At 43.3% G+C, this 19,929-nt stretch overlaps 1 pseudogene; it reads left to right on the top strand.

Annotated features, from left to right (window-relative positions):
* Window positions 1–2,907: 2,907 nt before the first annotated feature.
* Window positions 2,908–19,404, top strand: LOC136480514 (aspartic proteinase nepenthesin-1-like; annotated as a pseudogene).
* Window positions 19,405–19,929: the final 525 nt, after the last annotated feature.

Genomic DNA, 19,929 nt, shown 5'->3' with positions numbered 1-19,929 from the left:
AGTAGTAGCACTGATGGTCCAACAATTTGACTGCACACAAACAATGGCCACAGTAACAATTGTAGCTCCACTTTGCCTCCCTCATTGTGAAGTTTACTCTGATAGTAGCAACTCATGATCAACAACCAACGTCTTAGCTTTTGCTCAAGGACGAGCAAAGGGTAAGCTTGGGGGATTTTGTTGGCGGTTCTTATTGACAAAATCCAACCGCCAACTATGATCCAAAAGGAGGAAACTACATGTTTTTACGCACATACCTTTACTATTGACATAGTTCCACTTGTATTTCAGGATTACTGTTTTGCAGGTCACATACATGAATTCAAGGGAATTATAATCAAAATACGCCATTAGACAAAGCACAATACAGATCATACACCAAAGAACGAGAAGAGGGCCCATCCAACGTGCAAATCCAGGGCGAGCACTGACATGGGGATGATCCAGACCCAGCCAGCAGCCCATAGCACGAAGACGGTAGCGAGGGGGGGCAGCCCTAGTGTGGCCGCTCCAGGGGTGCACCCGCACCCCCACCACTGCCTCTTGGTCCCATCTTCGTCAGGCGATGCATTGATGATGCCTAGGGTCGGTTTTGAGTAGTTTCCTATTTTACTTCGGCCAAACCGACCACAAACTAGTATAAAAGGAGGGATAGTGCTCACATTCAAAGGACACACACCACACAAGAGCCTCCTTCCCTCCACACTTGTATTTTTTACTATTTTTAGTAGTGTTTGGAACAAGGCAAGCTTCATTGGAGAGCTTGAACCTCTAGGGTCAAATTTTGGTATGAATAATATGAAGAGCTCCCTTATGTTCTTGTTCTCATTTTATCAATATAGCTATGTTATGAAATTAGAGCAAAGTTTTTATGTTATCCATTTGGAATATGGAACTTTATGCTTAATCTTTCATACATACATGTTTAGACCAAGACCTAAATTGAGGTAGTAGGTTCTACTATAGGATTAGTTTTTGTTGTTATATTCTTGCGGTTCATCGTCCGTCCCCGTGGTGGATGCTCTAGTAAGAGGACTCCTTATAAAGACAAAACTTTCAAGCCACTGCTAGAGTAGTAACCAATAGCGTAGACGTGGTGTCTATGTTAGAAGTTACCTTCGTTTGCCTCGTATCCTCCGGTTGAGGGGTAGGCGGTAGGAGGTGATAGCCCCGTCCGTCCTTCGTAATCCCACACGTTCGGATACGGCGTAGAGCTAGAGGCCGGTATCGCCTGGCAGACCAATTGTAAGCCGGTGCTCGAAGTAAGTTTATAGTGACCAAGACTATCTTAACTTAGGATCACTATCCTTAGATATTCATGTATTTGTATGATATGCTAATCTTAGCATAGCTATACATGATAAGCCTGCTCCAGGTTAAAATATTCTTTTATTCTTTAGTCTTTCTTTTATCTTTGTCTTTGAGATTGACTTGAGTGTGTGTGTCACACTATCCAATATCTATCTGGAATTACCCCTGTTATGGACTTTGGTCTACTATGTAGTCATGTTATCTTGTCTATATCCTTTTTAGAGACTTTTACACTAAGCCTTCATTTGGAAAATATAAATGAACGATACCCGAATACTTCCGGGTGAAATGCTACAATAATATATCCATGCGCTTGCAGAGTATTTCTGCATGTGTTCAGAAATATCGTCACGGTGTTTCTGGTGCCATTGCTAGGAAACACCAATCCTAATGATTGCGCTAAAAATGCCAATAGCCACATGTGCCAGGAAGCTGTGTAGTCGTCATCAGTGCTGGTCTTCCACAGGGATGCTAGCTCCCCTAGCGGATTGCATCGTGTAGGTAAACCGAAGCACTCGTTGACGCAGCGAGTGAAGTAGGCCCAGCCGGTGATTGTCCTGTGCTACGTGAGGCGCATGTACCATTGCTGAGCGCCACATGTTAGATCAAAAGAGGCATACCAGACTTGCTCATTTTGGGGGGTCTTTTGGCCTCTGAAGAATTGCTTGCAGCGGTTAAGCCACGGAATGGATCCTCCTTGCCATCGAACGTGGGGAACGACAGCTTGTGGATGCGTGGTAGTGGAGGACTAGGACGGAGCCTGGTGTTGTTGATGGATGCGGGTTTGGCGGTGGTAGTGGTAGCCTGGCCCTAAGATACGGGCTCTTGGTGTTGCTCTATGGGCATGTATACCCTAAGACAGGTAGTGGTCAACAACCAATGTATGTTCTATGTAATTTGGGCTATGCAAAGATACGTCTGTGATAACACATCAGAGGGAGAATTCAAAACAAGGCAGCTTCCTGAACAGTTCGTTTAGTCTTCGTCCAGACTGTTTCCTGTATATCTTACAACAACAGCAAGTAGTAGGGGTTGGGCACTTAGAACCAATTACATTACATAGGTTTCTCCGCTCCTGATGACGACATCTATGTCTATATGCTCAAGATTGATAAAGTGATGTGTCTGATTAGATTTCTAAATATTTTGTGCCATCGCATTCGACAAGTTTTTCAGGATCCAGTTGTTACTGCTGTCATTTAATCTGTGTTATCTTGTCATTGTCAGACTGTCTCTATGCTCATTAATTCGCTTCCAATACCTAAACAGAATGATGACGACAAGTTATTTGTCCTGATGACCATACCTATGTCTGTATATATATGCTCAAGATCGATGCATATAACAGAATCTGTTTGGTAGAGCAAAATATTGTGCACGCCGCTTTCGATAAGAAGCTGATGACAATCTACATGTAGTACCTACAGTTGTCATTTGTTCTGTGTTCATGCCATTGTTGCCAAAAGGTGCGGAGTCTTCCATGTAGAAGATATGAAAGTAATTTAGACGCTAGATCTTCAACTATAAATAGTTTTGCAAGTTTGAACACATAACACTTCTGTCCCAGCATGCAGTTCTTAGAAATTTACTCAAGCTATGCATCGGTTATCAGTTCTCACGCTCGAATCCAAGGGTGCAATGCAAGTCCCAACATTACTCTTAATACTAGCCTCACTATGCTGTTCAGCGGCGGCACCACCGTCCGGTTACCGCTCCATGCTCACCCACATTGACTCCCATGGCGGCTTCACTAAGGCAGAGCTCATGAGTGGAGCGGCACACAGAAGCCGCCATGGAGCGTCCATGATGGCATCGGGTTATTCCAAAACGAGCTCGGACGCTGGTCCCGCTAGGCACTACGTAAAAAACGATTTTTAGCAACGGTTCGAATTTTTTGTAGGGGCGGCTAGTGATGGAGCCGGCCCTACAATGACGTGCTCGGGTGCCCAGACACCAGCCGCCCCTACAAATGGAACAGCAGGGGCAGCTGGTGATACGAGCCGCCCCTACAAATAAGGTCTGATTTGTAGGGGCGGCTCAATCACCAGCCGCCCCTGGAGTTGCTATTTGTAGGGGCGGCTGGTGATTGAGCCACCCCTACAAATGCCCCCGTATATATAGCTCCGATTTGTAGGGGCGGCTCAATCACCAGCCGCCCCTACAAATGACCCACATATAATACAGCTACAGCACCTCCTTCCTCCTCGGGTCACTAACTCCAACCCATGAAAGAAAGGTGGGGAGGCCTTGGGCATCTCCCAAAAATTGCTCTAATAAGGGGGGAAGGTTTTGGTCTCAAATCCTTTGGTGGAGAGGTTGTAGAAGGTAAGAAAATGCTATTCCCACACTTTTTTTGAAGTTTTAATGGTTGGTTAGTGAGTAATTAGAGTTTTATTTTTCTCTCTCTTCTATGGTGCTTGAGCTACTTATGAAGCAAATTAGACCCAAGTTTTAAATGTACTAGGGTAAATTAGGGAGGGGAACAAGATCATACCCTTATTTGGTCCATGTTTCTTGATTTTAGTGAACAATTAGTTAGTTTTATGGATGTTTCATGTGCATGTGGATCTAGATCTAGGGTTTGGTTTTTTTATTAATTTTGTTTTTGTAAATTTATGTTTGATGAAATTGGACTAGGGTTTGTATGAAAGATATTGGGTAAAGTATAATTGTTGCTAATTGTTGTCTTTGAAATTGTTTATTGTAATCAATAAATATGTATTTTAATTATTTATGGATAAATGGGCCATTAATTAATTTTCCTCTACCATGGTGTGTTTGTATGCTTCATGTAATTATATTAGATTTATATTCATATATATCTGAAGTATATACAATTATTCTCAAGTAATTATTAATTTGATTCATTTTTATATATATCTGAATAAGTAGTCCTTTAATGTTTGTTTTGTTGTTGTTGTAAAAGATGGAGTACAGGAACTCTTGGATGTATGGTTCGTTAAGGTTCAAGGCAGGTTTCCGTGAAGAGGTGGATAAATTTATTGAAGCCGCAAAGAAGCATGCAACGACATTGAAAGAGAATAAGGATACAATTATTTGCCCCTGTAAAGATTGCAAGAACCGTATGGCATGGATAGATGTGACTATCATCAGATCACTATTTGATTATGCGAGGATTTGTTGAGGACTACACAGTGTGGATTCATCATGGTGAAACGGTTATTGTTAACGACGAGGATGAGGAGGAATACGACGACGAAACCATAGAATCCCTGTCCCAATATTCAGCAGAGCTTGATGCACGAATGGATTTTGAGTTTGGCAATGAACAAGGTGGTGATGCTGGTGGTTGGGATGGTAACGACGAAGGTGGTGCTAATAATGATGGTAGAGCACGTGTCGGGGATGAAGACGAATTTGGAGGACATGATTCGAGCCCTTGGACCAGAGATTTTACTAAATAGCCCGAAAGGTCTAGAAAATTTGGAAAGGGTGACAAAAGCATCGAAGGAGACTGTGTATGGTGTTGAAAAGGGTTGTCCGACACATTGGACATTGCTACGTTTTGTGCTTGAGCTGCTCATCCTGAAGGCTAAGTACGGCTGGTCAGACTGTAGTTTCAATGATCTATTGCATCTCCTGTCATGGGTGCTGCCACAACCAAACTCAGTTCCCGCCAACACATACCAAGCGAAGAAGGTCATAAGTCCATTGACAATGGGGGTTGAAAAAATCCATGCATGCCCCAACCACTGTATACTTTTTTCGTGGCGAAACGTTCAAGTCACTAGATAAATGTCCCCGGTGTGGGGCCAGCCGGTACAAGAACAATGACCTTTACGGTGGGGACGAACCCTCCACAGGGAAAAAGAGGAATAAGAAGGGTACAAAAAAGGTGGTACAAGAATCTCAGCCCCTAGAGGACACTCCATTAGGCAACGATGCAAAGCAGAGAAGAATTCCTGCCTTGGTAATGTGGTACCTGCCAGTGACCGACCGCTTGAGACGTATCTTCCTAAACCCTAAGAAGCCGCACTCATGACATGGTGGGATGATGAGCGCAAGGTGGATGATGATAAGATTGCACACCCGGCTGATTGTAGTCAGTGGCAAAGGTTTGATGAGAAGCACAAAGAATTCAGCGATGACCCAAGGAATGTACTGATTTGGCTTGAGCACCGATGGAATGAATCCCTTCAATGAGAGGATGAGCGACCACAGCACATGGCCAGTGATCTTGACCATGTACAACATCCCAACATGGTTGTGTCAGAAGAGAAAGTACCTTCTCCTCACTATTCTTATTTCTGGCCCTAAACAACCAGGCATTGATATAGACGTGTTCCTCGAGCCTTTGATGCAAGAAATAGAGAGGCTATGGAGGCATGGGGAGCAGATGTATGATGCGTTCCGAAAGGAGGACTTCATATGTAGAGCAATAATATTTGTTACTACCAATGATTATCCCGCGCTGTTTGCTTTGTCTAGACAGATCAAAGGAAAGACGTGATGCTTGGTTTGCTTGGATGGTACTACATGGGTGTACCTGGATGCATCCAAGAAGATAGTTTACCTAAGGAACCGACGCTTCTTAAAGACAAGTCACAAGTACCACAATAAATTGTTCTTTAGATTTTATGACAACGCCTCAGAGATTGAACCCCCTCCGGAGAGACGTCATACAGGAGAACATGCGTACAGAATGGTGAAAAACATACGCGTCAGTCTATGGAAAGAAGAATCCGGATGGGACAAACAGAGATAGAAGCACACCTCCTGTCGAAGGCGTACCTTTCAAGAAACAATCGATCTTCTTTCAGTATCTGCCTTATTGGCCAGACTTGGAGGTCCCCCATGCCATTGATGCTATGCACGTGTAGAAGAATGTCTTTGAGAGTCTCATTGCTACCTTGATGGACACAGGCAAGTCAAAGGATTGTCTAAAAGCACGGAAAGACATGGTGCAGCTAAACGTGATGCCACAGCTTCATCCGGTACCTGAGGCTAATGGAAAATACACTCTGCCGTGGACGTGCTTCAACCTAACACTAGACGAGAAGAGAGCTATATGCACTTTCCTGAGGGGGATCGAAAGTCCCGACTGGGTTTTCAGCAAATGTGAAGAAGCTAGTGTCGATGAAGGACTTGTCAATAACACACTGTAAGGCTCACGATTGCCATGTGATGCTGACAGTGTTTCTACCTATTGCAATCAGGGCTATAAAGCCAGAGTTCTTGAAAATGGCCATCACCCACATGTGCTACTTCTTTTCGAAGATCTCACAGAAGATGATTGGCAAGCAAGAGCTGAGTGACCTACATGAATTTGTGGTGGAGACACAAAACCAACTAGAGATGTGTTTACCTCCTAGCTTTTTTTGATATAATGCCACATCTCATTGATTCACATGGTTCATCAGATACAGGCGCTGGGACCTTGCTACTTGCATGAAATGTGGTCCTACGAGCGGTTCATGTCGGTTCTAAGTCGATACGTGCATAATCAAGCATACCTAGAGGGCTCCATGATAGAGGGTTACGGTACTGAAGAAGTCATCGAGTGTTGTCAAGAGTACCTAAAAGTACAGAAAGCGATTGGTAAACCTGATTCTCGTCACAAGGGTAGGCTGGCTGGGAAGGGCACCAGTGGTAGAAAAGTGTTCATCCGACCATGATTACAAAGAGGTGAGTCAGGCGCATTACAGTGTCTTGTAGAGTACACAACTGATGCAACCGTACATTGATGAACACTTGGATATCATTATGGCGGAGAGAAATGGCCGTTCGGATGATTGGGTCATGAAACAACACAAGCAACGACTAACTACATGGTTGAAGGACCAAAACATACTGCCTGGAGAAACCATAGACTCTATTACCATCAGTAGGTTGGCGGAGGGGGCATCGAGACAAGTGACATCTTGGAATGCTTATGACATCAATGGGTATATGTACTATACCCACGCAAAGGATAGTTAATATGTGAACCAAAACAGCGGTGTTCGAATAGAGGCTCTTGATGGATTGGGGTGAAAGATCCAATACTTTGGCATCATTGAAGAGATATGGGAACTTGACTATGGAAGGGATATAACGGTGGCCCTGTTTCGATGCCGTTGGATCAAACAACACCAACTAAACAAGATCGGATTGAGAGTCCTAGACCTCAAGAATCTAGGCTACCAAGATGACCCTTAGGTGCTCGCTTCACGTGTCGCACAAGTTTTCTATATGTCTGACCCACAAAGTAACCTCCCCCCGAAGAAGAAGACAAAGCACGTGGTTGCCTCCAGGAAACAGCACATTATTGGAGTTGATGGCGTGGATGATGTTGAAGCTTACAATAACTATGATGAGATGCCGCTATTCACAGACTTTCCTAAGAAGATCAGTGTTGTGGAAAAGAACCTCCCCAAAGGCATAATGCCATGGGAATGGAAAGGTGTCAAGGGGAAAGTCGTTACAGCGGGCTAGCTAGTTGTTGAACATGGAGTGTTTGTGTAAGTGTGTGTTTGTAAGACTTCATTTATGCATGCGTGTGAGACTATATATTTATGTACGTGTGTAAGACTACATATTTTTGTACGTGTGTAAGACTACATATTTTTGCATGCGTGTTTGTAAGATGATTTTTTCCCTAAAATTTTCTAAAATCTTGCCCTATCAAGTTAGTGTATTGATTTGGGCATTCTTTTCATTTGACAAAGTTTGAGCACTTTAAATTTTCAAATTTAAAAAAATGACAAGTTCAAACGAGATTTTCAACCATTAAATGATTTCAGCTGAAAAAGTGACGAATACCAAAGTTGTATAACTCATCAAGTTCTACAACTTTTATTTTGATCATTTCTTCATCTGACAAAGTGATAGTAAACATTGTTCACAAATCAACATGTTTCTCGTATAGTTCATGAAACTATGAGTCATACATGAATTTATGAACAATGTTTACTAATACTTTGTCACATGAAGAAGTGACCAAAATAAAAGTTGTAGGTAGTGATGAGTTCAACAACTTTTATGTTCACGACTTTTATTGTTGAAATCATTTAAGGTTTCAAAATCTCATTTGAAGTTGCCATTTATTGAAATTCAAAATTTCAACTGTTCAAATTTTGTCAAATGAAAATATGATCAAAATAAAAGTTGTACATATTGATGAGTTCTACAACTTTGGTATTCATGAGTTTTTCATCTAAAATCATTTACTCTTTCAAAATATTGTTTAAAGTTGAAATTATTTGAATTTCAAAATTTGAATCATTCAAACAAAGTCACATGACAAGATGACCAAAATAAAAGTTGTACATGTTGATGAGTTATACAACTTTTATGTTTACAACATTTTAATTTTACTTCATTTAATGTCATAAAATTGTAGTCGAAGTTTTAAAATTCAAATTTTTAATTTTTGTTTTTTTGTTTTCTATATTGTTTTGACTACAGTTGTTTATATATATATATTTATTCATATATAGAATAATACAAAATATTATATTTGTGCATATACACAATTTTTTTATATTACTTTGTGTTTTTATGATATAAAAAATATAGAATTTATAATTTATAAAAATAGAAAATATTTGTTGGGGCGGTTGGATCAGGAACCGCCCATACAAATGAATTTTTAGGGGCGGCTGGATCAGGAACCGCCCCTACAAATAGGGGCGGCTGGATCAGGAACCGCCCCTACAAATAGTCTCAAGTATAAATACAAGGGTGCACGGGAGTCAACCTGTTGGGCGCTGTCTTCTTCCTCCGACGCCGTTAGGCTGCCCCGCCGACGCTGCCTCCCGACCGGACCTGTCCCGACGCTGGCCCGCGCCCCCTTCCCGCACCCGCGTGCCTGCTCCTCCCCGCCATAGGGTTTCCAACAGCGAGCGGCCTCCGCGCACCTCCACCGGCGTCCGCGCACCTCCAGTTCTCCACCTTTAGACCTAGGTACTTGTAATCTTCCCCATCTGTTCATTCTCTCTAATATCTCTAATCCCTTCTCATGGGTGGCGCTAGCTGCGGGATCCGAGCGCGGGCAGTTGGATCTGAGCACGGATGGCTGGATTCGAGCGCAGTAGGATCCTAGACCGAGCAACGGCAACGGTGAGATCCCGACATTGGGGCGACGACGGCAGGAGGATCCAGGTGCGTGGCCTATAACCTAGCCATCTCAAGTCTCCTCCTCCATGATGCTCCGCGTGCTCATGGGTAACCCTAGCCATGCCTGTGATGCCCCAAACCCTAGCTGCATTCTAGATCAAGGGGTCCATTACCTGTATAGTTCATGGATTTCATTTGGGTAACCCTAGCTGCTTAGGTTTTGTACATATGTCCCTTCGTTCTCTCCTTATTTCCCCAAATTGATATGGTTCCTTGATCTATGATGGCTGCAATTTCCTATGAATTTCCCCAAATTTGGGCTATATGATATAGCAGCTCCACTTAGCCTATGGTTTTCAGGGTATATTCTGTTTCATGTCTAAATTGTTAATCATTGAATTGTTACAATCAGAGGATATAGCAGCTCCACCAAGCAGTGTGGAAAAAGTCATGGGAAATGATGAGCACATAGGCTGTGCCATGAGTGGACTTATTGCTGATGCTAGAACACTAGTTTTGACTACAATCATGGGAGAACTTGCACTACCACGCAAAGAAGTCCTCAAGAGCTTGTCCATTTACCAAATATTGGTCCTCCTAGTTTCTCAAACCTCAATAAGACTTTTCCCTTGTGGATGGATGTTACCAGCTAACAAAGCAGCACAATGCACATAAAAATAGGATCACTCACACTGCCTTGCCCTCTCACATGTCCAGCCAAATGCTGCTCTTTTATGTTCTAAGAGTTTATAGAAAAACTACTCAAGATCTGAAAAGACACTGATCCCACAATAACACCAAGGATAACTATAGTTTCTAAGATGCACACTACTTTGGACATTATGGCATTTAATTCTTAGAAAAAATCAGTCAGAATCTAATATTTGAAAAAGTGGAAATTTTCATTAATGTCTATGTTATCTCATATAAAACATCTATGATTTGTAATTGGCACCGGTCAAATTTTAAGTTTTAACGCAACAACACTCGGTTTGAATATTCCACCAATTGTAAGAAACACATACAGTGTTTGCTTTTATTAACAGAAAAGTTAACATATAAATTGCAAGAGAATAATTTTCATAGGAAATTGCAGCCATCATAGATCAAGGAACCACTCTACTGCTACACTTACTCTAATCTACTACTTTCTACTTACTACTACTACTTGCTACTTCTAGCTACTAACTATTGGTTGCTGTTGCAAATTTTCTTATATAATGCTAGTGTTTCTTATCCTCTCCGCTATGTTTGGCAGCAGCAATTGCTCTATTTGATTTGGCAAGCTGGTGCTGCTCTATTTGTTTTAGCAAGCAGCAGCTGCTCTATTTGTTTTGGCAAGCTAGTGCTGCTGTTTTTTTTGCTTATATAATGCTAGTGTGTAGTGGTTGTTGCTACTACTACTACGTAACTACTACTACTACAACTCCTACTACTACTCCTTCTCTGTTTTTTTTGCTTATATACTGTTGGTTTGTAGTGGCTGCTGCTGCTACTACTACTACTACTCCTCCTACCACTACTCCTACTACTACTCCAACTACTACTACTCCTCTTACTACTCCTACTACTCCTCTTACTACTCCAACTACTCCTCTTACTACTTGCTACTCCTAAGTGGTTGCTGCTCTTACTCTACTACTACCACTCTACTGCTACACTTACTCTACTCTACTACTTTCTACTTACTACTACTACTTGCTACTCCTAAGTGGCTGCTGCTCTTACTCTACTACTACCACTCCTCTGTTTTTTTGCTTATATACTGCTGGTGTGTAGTGTCTGCTGCTGCTGCTACTACTACTACTACTACTACTACAACTCCTCCTCCTACCACTACTCCTACTACTCTTCCTCCTCCTACTACTCCTCTTACTACTCCTACTACTCCTCCTCTTACTACTCCTACTACTCCTCTTACTACTTGCTACTCCTAAGTGGTTGCTGCACTTACTCTACTACTTCCACTCTACTGCTACACTTACTCTAATCTACTACTTTCTACTTACTAATACTACTTGCTACTTCTAGCTACTAACTGTTGGCTGCTGTTGCAAATTTTCTTATATAATGCTAGTGTTTCTTATCCTCTCCTCTATGTTTGGCAGCAGCAGCTGCTCTATTTTTTTTGGCAAGCTAGAGCTGCTCTATTTGTTTTGGCAAGCAGCAATTGCTCTATTTGTTTTGGCAAGCTGGTGCTGCTGTATTTTTGCTTATATAATGCTAGTGTTTAATGGCTGTTGCTACTACTACTACTTAACTACTACTACTACTACTACTACTACTACTACTACTACTACTCCTACCACTACTCCTACAAGTACTCCTGCTCCTACTACTACTCCTTCTCTGTTTTTTGCTTATATACTGCTGGTGTGTATTGGTTGCTGCTACTACTACTACTACTTCTACTACTACTCCTCCTCCTACCACTACTCCTACTACTCCTCCTACTAATACTCCTACTACTCCTCCTGTTACTTCTCCTACTACTCTTACTACTTGCTACACCTAAGTGGCTGCTGCTCTTACTCTACTACTACCACTCCTTCTCTATTTTTTGCCTATATACTGCTGGTGTGTAGTGGCTGCTGTTGCTACTACTACTACTACTACTACAACTCCTCCTCCTCCTCCTACCACTACTCCTACTACTACTACTCCTCCTCCTACTCCTCTTACTACTCCTACTACTCCTCTTACTACTCCTACTACTCCTCTTACTACTTGCTACTCCTAAGTGGTTGCTACTCTTACTCTACTACTTCCACTCTACTGCTACACTTACTCTAATCTACTACTTTCTACTTACTACTACTACTTGCTACTTCTAGCTACTAACTATTGGCTGCTGTTGCAAATTTTCTTATATAATGCTAGTGTTTCTTATCCTCTCCTCTATGTTTGGCAGCAGCAGCTGCTCTATTTGTTTTGGCAAGCTGGTGCTGCTCTATTTGTTTTGGAAAGTAGCAGCTGCTCTATTTGTTTTGGCAAGCTGGTGCTGCTGTTTTTTTGCTTATATAATGCTAGTGTGTAGTGGCTGTTGCTACTACTACTACTTAACTACTACTACTACTACTCCTACCACTACTCCTACAAGTACTCCTCCTGCTGCTACTACTACTCTTTCTCTGTTTTTTTCCTTATATACTGTTGGTGTGTAGTGGCTGCTGCTGCTGCTGCTGCTGCTGCTACTACTACTACTACTACTACTACTACTACTACTACTACTACTACTACTACTACTACTACTACTACTACTACTACTACTACTCCTACCACTACTCCTACTACTCCTCCTCCTACTACTACTCCTCTTACTACTCCTATTACTCCTCCTCTTACTACTCCTACTACTCCTCTGACTACTTGCCACTCCTAAGTGGCTGCTACTCTTACTCTACTACTACCACTCTACTGCTACACTTACTCTACTCTACTACTTTCTACTTACTACTACTACTTGCTACTCCTAAGTGGCTGCTGCTCTTACTCTACTACTACCACTCCTTCTCTATTTTTTTGCCTATATACTGCTGGTGTGTAGTGGCTACTGCTGCTACTACTACTACTACTACTACTACTACTACTACTACTACTACTACTGCAACTCCTCCTCCTACCACTACTCTTACTCCTCCTCCTCCTCCTCCTCCTACTCCTCCTCTTACTACTCCTACTCCTACTCCTCTTACTACTCCTACTACTCCTCTTACTACTTGCTACTCCTAAGTGGCTGCTGCTCTTACTCTACTACTTCCACTCTACTGCTACACTTACTCTAATCTACTACTTTCTACTTACTACTACTAGCTACTTCTAGCTACTAACTATTGGCTATTGTTGCAAATTTTCTTATATAATGCTAGTGTTTCTTATCCTCTCCTCTATGTTTGGCAGCAGCAGCTGCTCTATTTGTTTTGGCAAGCTGGTGCTGCTATTTTTTTTGCTTATATAATGCTAGTGTGTAGTGGCTGTTACTACTACTACTACTACTACTTAACTACTACTACTCCTACTACTCCTACCACTACTCCTACTAGTACTCCTCCTGCTCCTACTACTACTCCTTCTCTGTTTTTTTTGCTTATATACTGCTGATGTGTAGTGGCTGCTGCTGCTACTACTACTACTACTACTCCTCCTACCACTACTCCTACTACTCCTCCTCCTCCTACTCCTCCTCTTACTACTCCTACTACTCCTCCTCTTACTACTCCTATTACTCCTCCTCCCTGTACTTGCTACTCCTACTGCTGCTCTTCTTTCAGTGATGCTCCTACTACTACTCCTAAGTGGCCGCTGCTCTTACTCTACTACTAAACACCCTACTGCTAAACTTACTCTACTCTACTACTTTCTACTCACTACTACTACTTGCTACTCCTAAGTGGCTACTGCTCTTACTCTACTACTACCACCCCTTCTTTGTTTTTTTTGCTTATATACTGCTAGTGCATAGTGGCTGCTGCTGCTGCTGCTGCTACTACTACTACTACTACTACTACTACTACTACTACTACTACTACTACTACTACTACTACTATTACTACTACTACTACTACTACCACCACCACCACTACTCCTACTTCTCCTCCTCCTCCTCCTACTCCTACTCCTACTCCTCCTCCTCCTACTCCTACTACTCCTACTCTTACTACTCCTACTACTACTCCTCTTACTATTTGCTACTCCTAAGTGACTGTTGCTCTTACTCTACTACTTCCACTCTACTGCTACACTTACTCTACTCTACTACTTTCTACTTACTACTACTACTTGCTACTTCTAGCTACTAACTATTGGCTGCTGTTGCTTTTTTTGCCAAATCTCCCAGGACTCGCCCAGGACTTGTTGTCCTATCTTTTGCCATCAGCCGCTGCTCAATGTTTGCTAAGCAGCTGTTGGTTTTTTTGCCAAATCTCCCCTCTCCTCTCCTCTCCTTTGTTTTGCCGATGATGAAATTGTCCAAGTCCATACATTATATGGAATATGAGCTGATGATCAAGAACTTTTGAGGAACTTGGCATCATTAGCAGCCGCCCCTACATTACCTTCTCCTCTCCTCTCTATTATGATGCCTTGATGCTCCAAGTTCAAGATCAGATGATGATTGACATGTTTCTGAGGCATCTACCACTGCTACTACTTGTTTTTTTGATATATTGTTGTTTTATAGGACTACTTTGGTTTATAAACCTTTTTGATTTCTTATACCATCTCACGTACCTAAAGCACACTTTCTTGCATCTATTAGAACAAAGCGCGAAATAATGTCGCAGACACCAGATAGTGTAGCCCAATGCCCCGAGCATGATGAGCACCCAACCGATGAGGAGCAAGCACTAGAGGACCAGCTTACTCAGGAGTAGTTTAATAACAAGTTACAAAAGGATCTAGAAGTGATGCTTACTCAGGAGCAGTGTGATGAGGAGGAAGGGGGGAGCAGAAGGAAGAGTAGGAGAGAGTGCTGAAGGCGAAGAAGTTGATGATGATGATGATGATGATGATGAGGACTCAGAAGAGGGATATGTAAGTCCCGAGGATCCTTTCCCATGTGAAGCCAGAAGGAGGCCAACGGAGGAAGATTTGGACAAGGATTTTGACCTGAACGAGGAGGTAGGGAAAAAGCCTTAGTTTGTAAATTTTGCTAAAGCTTTGGCTGTGTTACCTCTGCTAACACTTTGACCTGTCATATATACAGGTCCCTCCTGAAACTTGGAAAAGATGACGTCGACGTCCATGACATCTCGCTGGACAAGATGGAGTACAGGAAAGGAGAGCAGAGGCAACAGCCACAGAGACAGATCGTGATGCCTCTGCTCCACAACCTCAAGACACATCCACAACTACCAAGCCTAAGAGGAAACGAGGGGATAGAAAAGGAAATCTATATCTAGATAAGGCATGCTATGTGATAACGGAGGTTAGGCCAGCAGGGGAGATCCTTGAGCTGAAGGAATTAAGTGGACGATTCTGTAATGCAATCGGGGGCCCTAGTAAGAGATAAATTGAACCCAACAATCCCTAACTGGAAAGAGGTACAGAGAACACAAAGAATGCACTATGGGATTGGCAGCTGAAGCTCAATTTTAGATTTCCAGAGGGTAAGCACGAACTGGTAAAAAAAATGCTTTCAGGATGATGGGAGAGTCATTCTGACGTTGGTGGTCAAGCACAACATGAAGTATATCCAAAAGGGGTTAACTCCCTTCAACGAGTTTGGCAAAATAACTCCTAGTCAATGGGAGGAGCTCATGGCTCAAAAGACTTCACCGGAGGCATTGGAGCTCAGTGCCTATAACACAGAGCTGGGTGAAGAGGGAACAATACCCAACCATCATCTAGGTCCTGGTGGCTACTATGCCAAGGAAGAGCAGTTTAGGAAGATGGACGAAGAGGCCGCAGCCTTGCTGGGAATATCGTATGTGATATGAATTTGAAGAGTACGCTCAAAGGAAGTGGATATATGCGAGGAAGTACAGAATCATCCGGCGGTATAGGTATCTTAAGTTTTGATAAGCTAGAGACCCAAGAGGCAGTATCAAGGATACTGAAATATGCTGAAGACAAGGAGAAGGGCTCATTCAATCCTTCTAGAGAGAGGGACGAGCTTAGCCTTGGCTTGGGAAACAAGGAGCACACAGGCCGCACCAGGGGGCTAGGGAAAAGGATGACATGGAAGCAAAGATTCGAAGAGGACAGTCACATGTACAAGAAACATGGCAGAGACCGGGAGAGTAGTCTTGAGCTCCAAGTGAAGGCTCTAGTTGCGAAGGCGCTGGAGGAGCAAGGACTGTCTATGGAGCCACTAATATTAGTGACGCCGCCGGGACAACTGGCATTAGTTGGCGGCCCTCTGAAAGTTCCTAGTAGCCAAGGTTCCACTGCAGCCACAACCCCTGTCGATAGCATACGGGAACCAACTAGTTGCACCTTGGTGTTTCTCAGCGGCCGGTAGAACACTGTGAGGGAGGTGGCAATGGGTGTGGCACATTCTCCCGGTGGCTTACACCATAATAATAAGATACCGCCGGACTACACTAGGGTCGAGGTGCATACAGTGAAGCCCGAGTTCATGCAGTGGAGGATAGACTACGCAACTCCCAAGGGGCTGGTGTTACTCAGAGACGTTATGGGGTAGTTCATCCTCTGGCACAAATGGGACATTATATTGACTGCTTCTTCGCCGCCTCCCCCTCTCCCAAATTTGGAGCGAGTTGTTGAGGTCAGGGAGATATTTTCACCGTCTCGTGACCACCACATTCCTGAGATGCCACATTCTTCCCCGCCTCTGAGCGAGCATGTGCCTAAAGAGATGCCACAACCTTCTCCAGCTCGTACCGAGCAAGTGCATCATGAGATACCACAGTCTTCTCAACAAGCATAGCCGATACATGAACAATGAGTGCCTCCTGAAGAAGGTGATGCACAAGAAGATGAGGACGTGCCTGAATGGGAACTTCGAAAGAAGCATCCAATCACCATAAGGCTAGTTTATGTTCCAATCAAAGACGTCTCATCGGTGTCCAAGTGGTTTTCCCATGACCAGTTCAAGCCTGAGAACCAAGTTAAAAAGTCCCATCACGGGGTTCTGAGGAGGCCATCACTAGCAAACTCCACCAAATTGCAAAGCAGTATGCAAATGTTGATGCCATCGAATGGTCAAAGGATTGCCCAAAAACATATGAAAGAGCAAGCCCTTCCTACCAAACTAGGACATCCAACGCCTACCACTTGGAATGAGAAGGTTCCATGATTGGTACTTGCGTGTTCTCCCAATGAGCATAGATCTCATACAAGCATGCTTCCCCACCGGCACATTTGGAAGCCCAGCCGGGAAAATTGTCTTTGACTTCAATGACATGCACACATGCTTTCACATGGGAGAAATGGAGATGAATCTAATTCGCACATGGTGCCTGTAAGTCCTTGTCCTCCCAATATGATATGAATGTAATCTTTGAATTTTGTTGTAACTAACCCACGCCGTGATTTGTAGAATGCAAGTGCACATTGTCAAACAAATGCCAAGTGTGAAAGCCGGGTATCTAGACCCTCAAGCTATAGCCCAAACAAATTTTAATTACCCTAAATGGTGGACACTGGATGTCAAAGAGCTAGCTGCTGCAAAGACTCTTCGGGAGAAAGAGCGCATCCGTACGGCAAAACTAAGGGAAGAGTCCCTTAAGGTTGCGGCATACATTGCCCTGGCTTTCAAAAATCTCCAACAACACTCTACTATATGGCTATCATACAACTTCAAGTAAGTTCAACTCTATACTTAAAGCTTTGTTCGATATATTTTATTCAATGCAAAAGAGCTTATCTAGTTCTATGATTAAATCCATACAGCAACCACTGGATTTGTATAGCCGTCGATGTCGGGAGGAGCATGGCATGGGTCTTTGATTCAATAGATAGGGACCTGGTGACATACAAAGACTTCATATCGATTCTCAAGACATATACATATCGATAATCCTCATTAGCTTATATGTTTGTATATGTACTTGTAATGTTCACTTTTGGATTCTAACAAGTTGTATTTGCTAAAATAATTCGAATAGGGCATTTAGGTTCTATGTCACTAATCATCACGGAAGGCATGATCCAGCAAGGAAGGAAAAGCTGGCTATAAAAACACTATGTGCGGTAAGTGTAACTTACTTCTTCAGTACTCTAATGCGTGGCTGTCAAAAGCATTACTTAACATTTTCATATGTAAAACACACAGTGCCCCAAGCAGAAGCCTAGGAGTGTACATTGTGGATACTATATATGTTCTATGATGAGTAACACCGGTGCCTACAGGAGACACCCCTTAAGGGTAAGTTTGAACCTCTTCACCCGTAGTATAAAAACTTCGTACATGGTATGAAATACTAAACCGAAACTTGTTCTCTTGTAGTGGAGAGAAGAGAAAGGAATGAAAAGAGACCCATACAAGGATGACCAACTCTTAGAGCTCATCGGCGACCTTTGCAACTTCATATTGGACCAGATTGTACACGTCAGAGGCGCCTACGATGACCGAGAGTCTAACTTAGGTACAATGTGTATGGAATTTGTATATTTAATGATGGATTGTATATATTCTTGTGAATTGGACTTGTAATTGTAGTTCATATAATACTCTTGTGCTTGTAGTCGCGGTCGCGGGGCATTCGGCAACGCGAACACGGTTCGGAACGTTGGTCACGGGGCGTTCGGCAATGCAAACGCTGGTCGTGGGGCGTTCGACAACGCGAATGTGGTTCGGAACGTTGGTTGCGGAGCGTTCGGCAACACGAACGCGGTTCGGAACGTTGGTTGCAGGATGTTCGGCAACGTGATTTTGAATTGTAAATTTGAATTTTTTTTTGCGGGAAAACATACTGTAGGGGCGGTTCTAGATTGAACCGCCCCTACAAACAGGTATTTGTAGGGGCGGCTTGTACTACAGCCACCCCTACAAATCGATTTGTAGGGGTGACTGGTAATACGAGTCGCCCCTACAAATCAATTTGTAGGGACGGCTGGAAACACCAGCCGCCCCAACAAATCGATTTATAGGGGCGGCCTAGGAACCGCCCCTACAAATGCATGATTTGTAAAGACGGTCCGGTAGGGGCGGCTGGCCTAACCGCCCCTACAAAGGCTTACCAGCCGCCCTAGAAATGTTTTTTTGTAGTAGTGAGGCTCCGCTCCAGCCAAGCCGAATACCTCATGGAGCTCGCCATCGGGACACTGCCGGTGCCGTTCGTCGCCCTTGCCAACACTGGGAGCATCATCACCTGGACGCAGTGCAAGCCGTGCAAGCACTGCTTCCCGCAGGACACGCCTGTCTACGACACCGCCGACTAGTCAAGCTTCTCCCCCGTGCCATGCGCCAGTGCCACGTGTTGGCCTGGCTGGGGCAGCAACTGCACCGCTAGTTCACCCTGTAGGTACTGCGTCGCCTACGCCGATGGCTCCTACTCGGCCGGCGTCCTATGCACGGAGCCGATCACGTTCGGTTCGAACCCTGGTGCGCCCGGAGTTTGGAGGAATTAGGCTTCTGATCAACCAGTCAATTGTCGCTGTGGAATTGGAGTCTTCACCGAAGATCGGAGTTGTCTTTCTGTTGTTTGCTATCTAAGGTTATATTCTCTATACTAAGTATGCTATATATTGAGAATTGTCTATTGATATTACCCTAATTTATAGCTATATGTGAGATTTGACTTCCTGGGCTCACATATGATGCGTATCTAGTTTTGTTCTTCAAACCGGGTGCTACACCTTCAGACCTTATTCTAACAGCAGACACCTCAGTTTTTTTTAAAAAGCAGACACCTCCGTTCAAAAAAAAAGCAAACACCTTTTGAACAGCCCTTCAGACTTGATTCTAGTAGCATAACAGAAATTTCAACATATATATAACAGAAATGTCAGCATGGTTTCTCCAGAAATTTCAGCACTGCATAACAGATTTCATGGCAAAGTACATAACTAATTGTTACAATGTTTGGTGGGATTTGTCGGTTCATGTCACCACCACTGCGAGATAAGTGGAAACACACACCCTATACTATACAT

The sequence above is a fragment of the Miscanthus floridulus genome, chromosome 9, assembly GCF_019320115.1.
Source record: "Miscanthus floridulus cultivar M001 chromosome 9, ASM1932011v1, whole genome shotgun sequence".
Classification (NCBI taxonomy): domain Eukaryota; kingdom Viridiplantae; phylum Streptophyta; class Magnoliopsida; order Poales; family Poaceae; genus Miscanthus; species Miscanthus floridulus.
The sequence above is the reverse complement of the archived record's forward strand: the minus strand, read 5'-3'. Positions and strand labels throughout refer to the sequence as shown.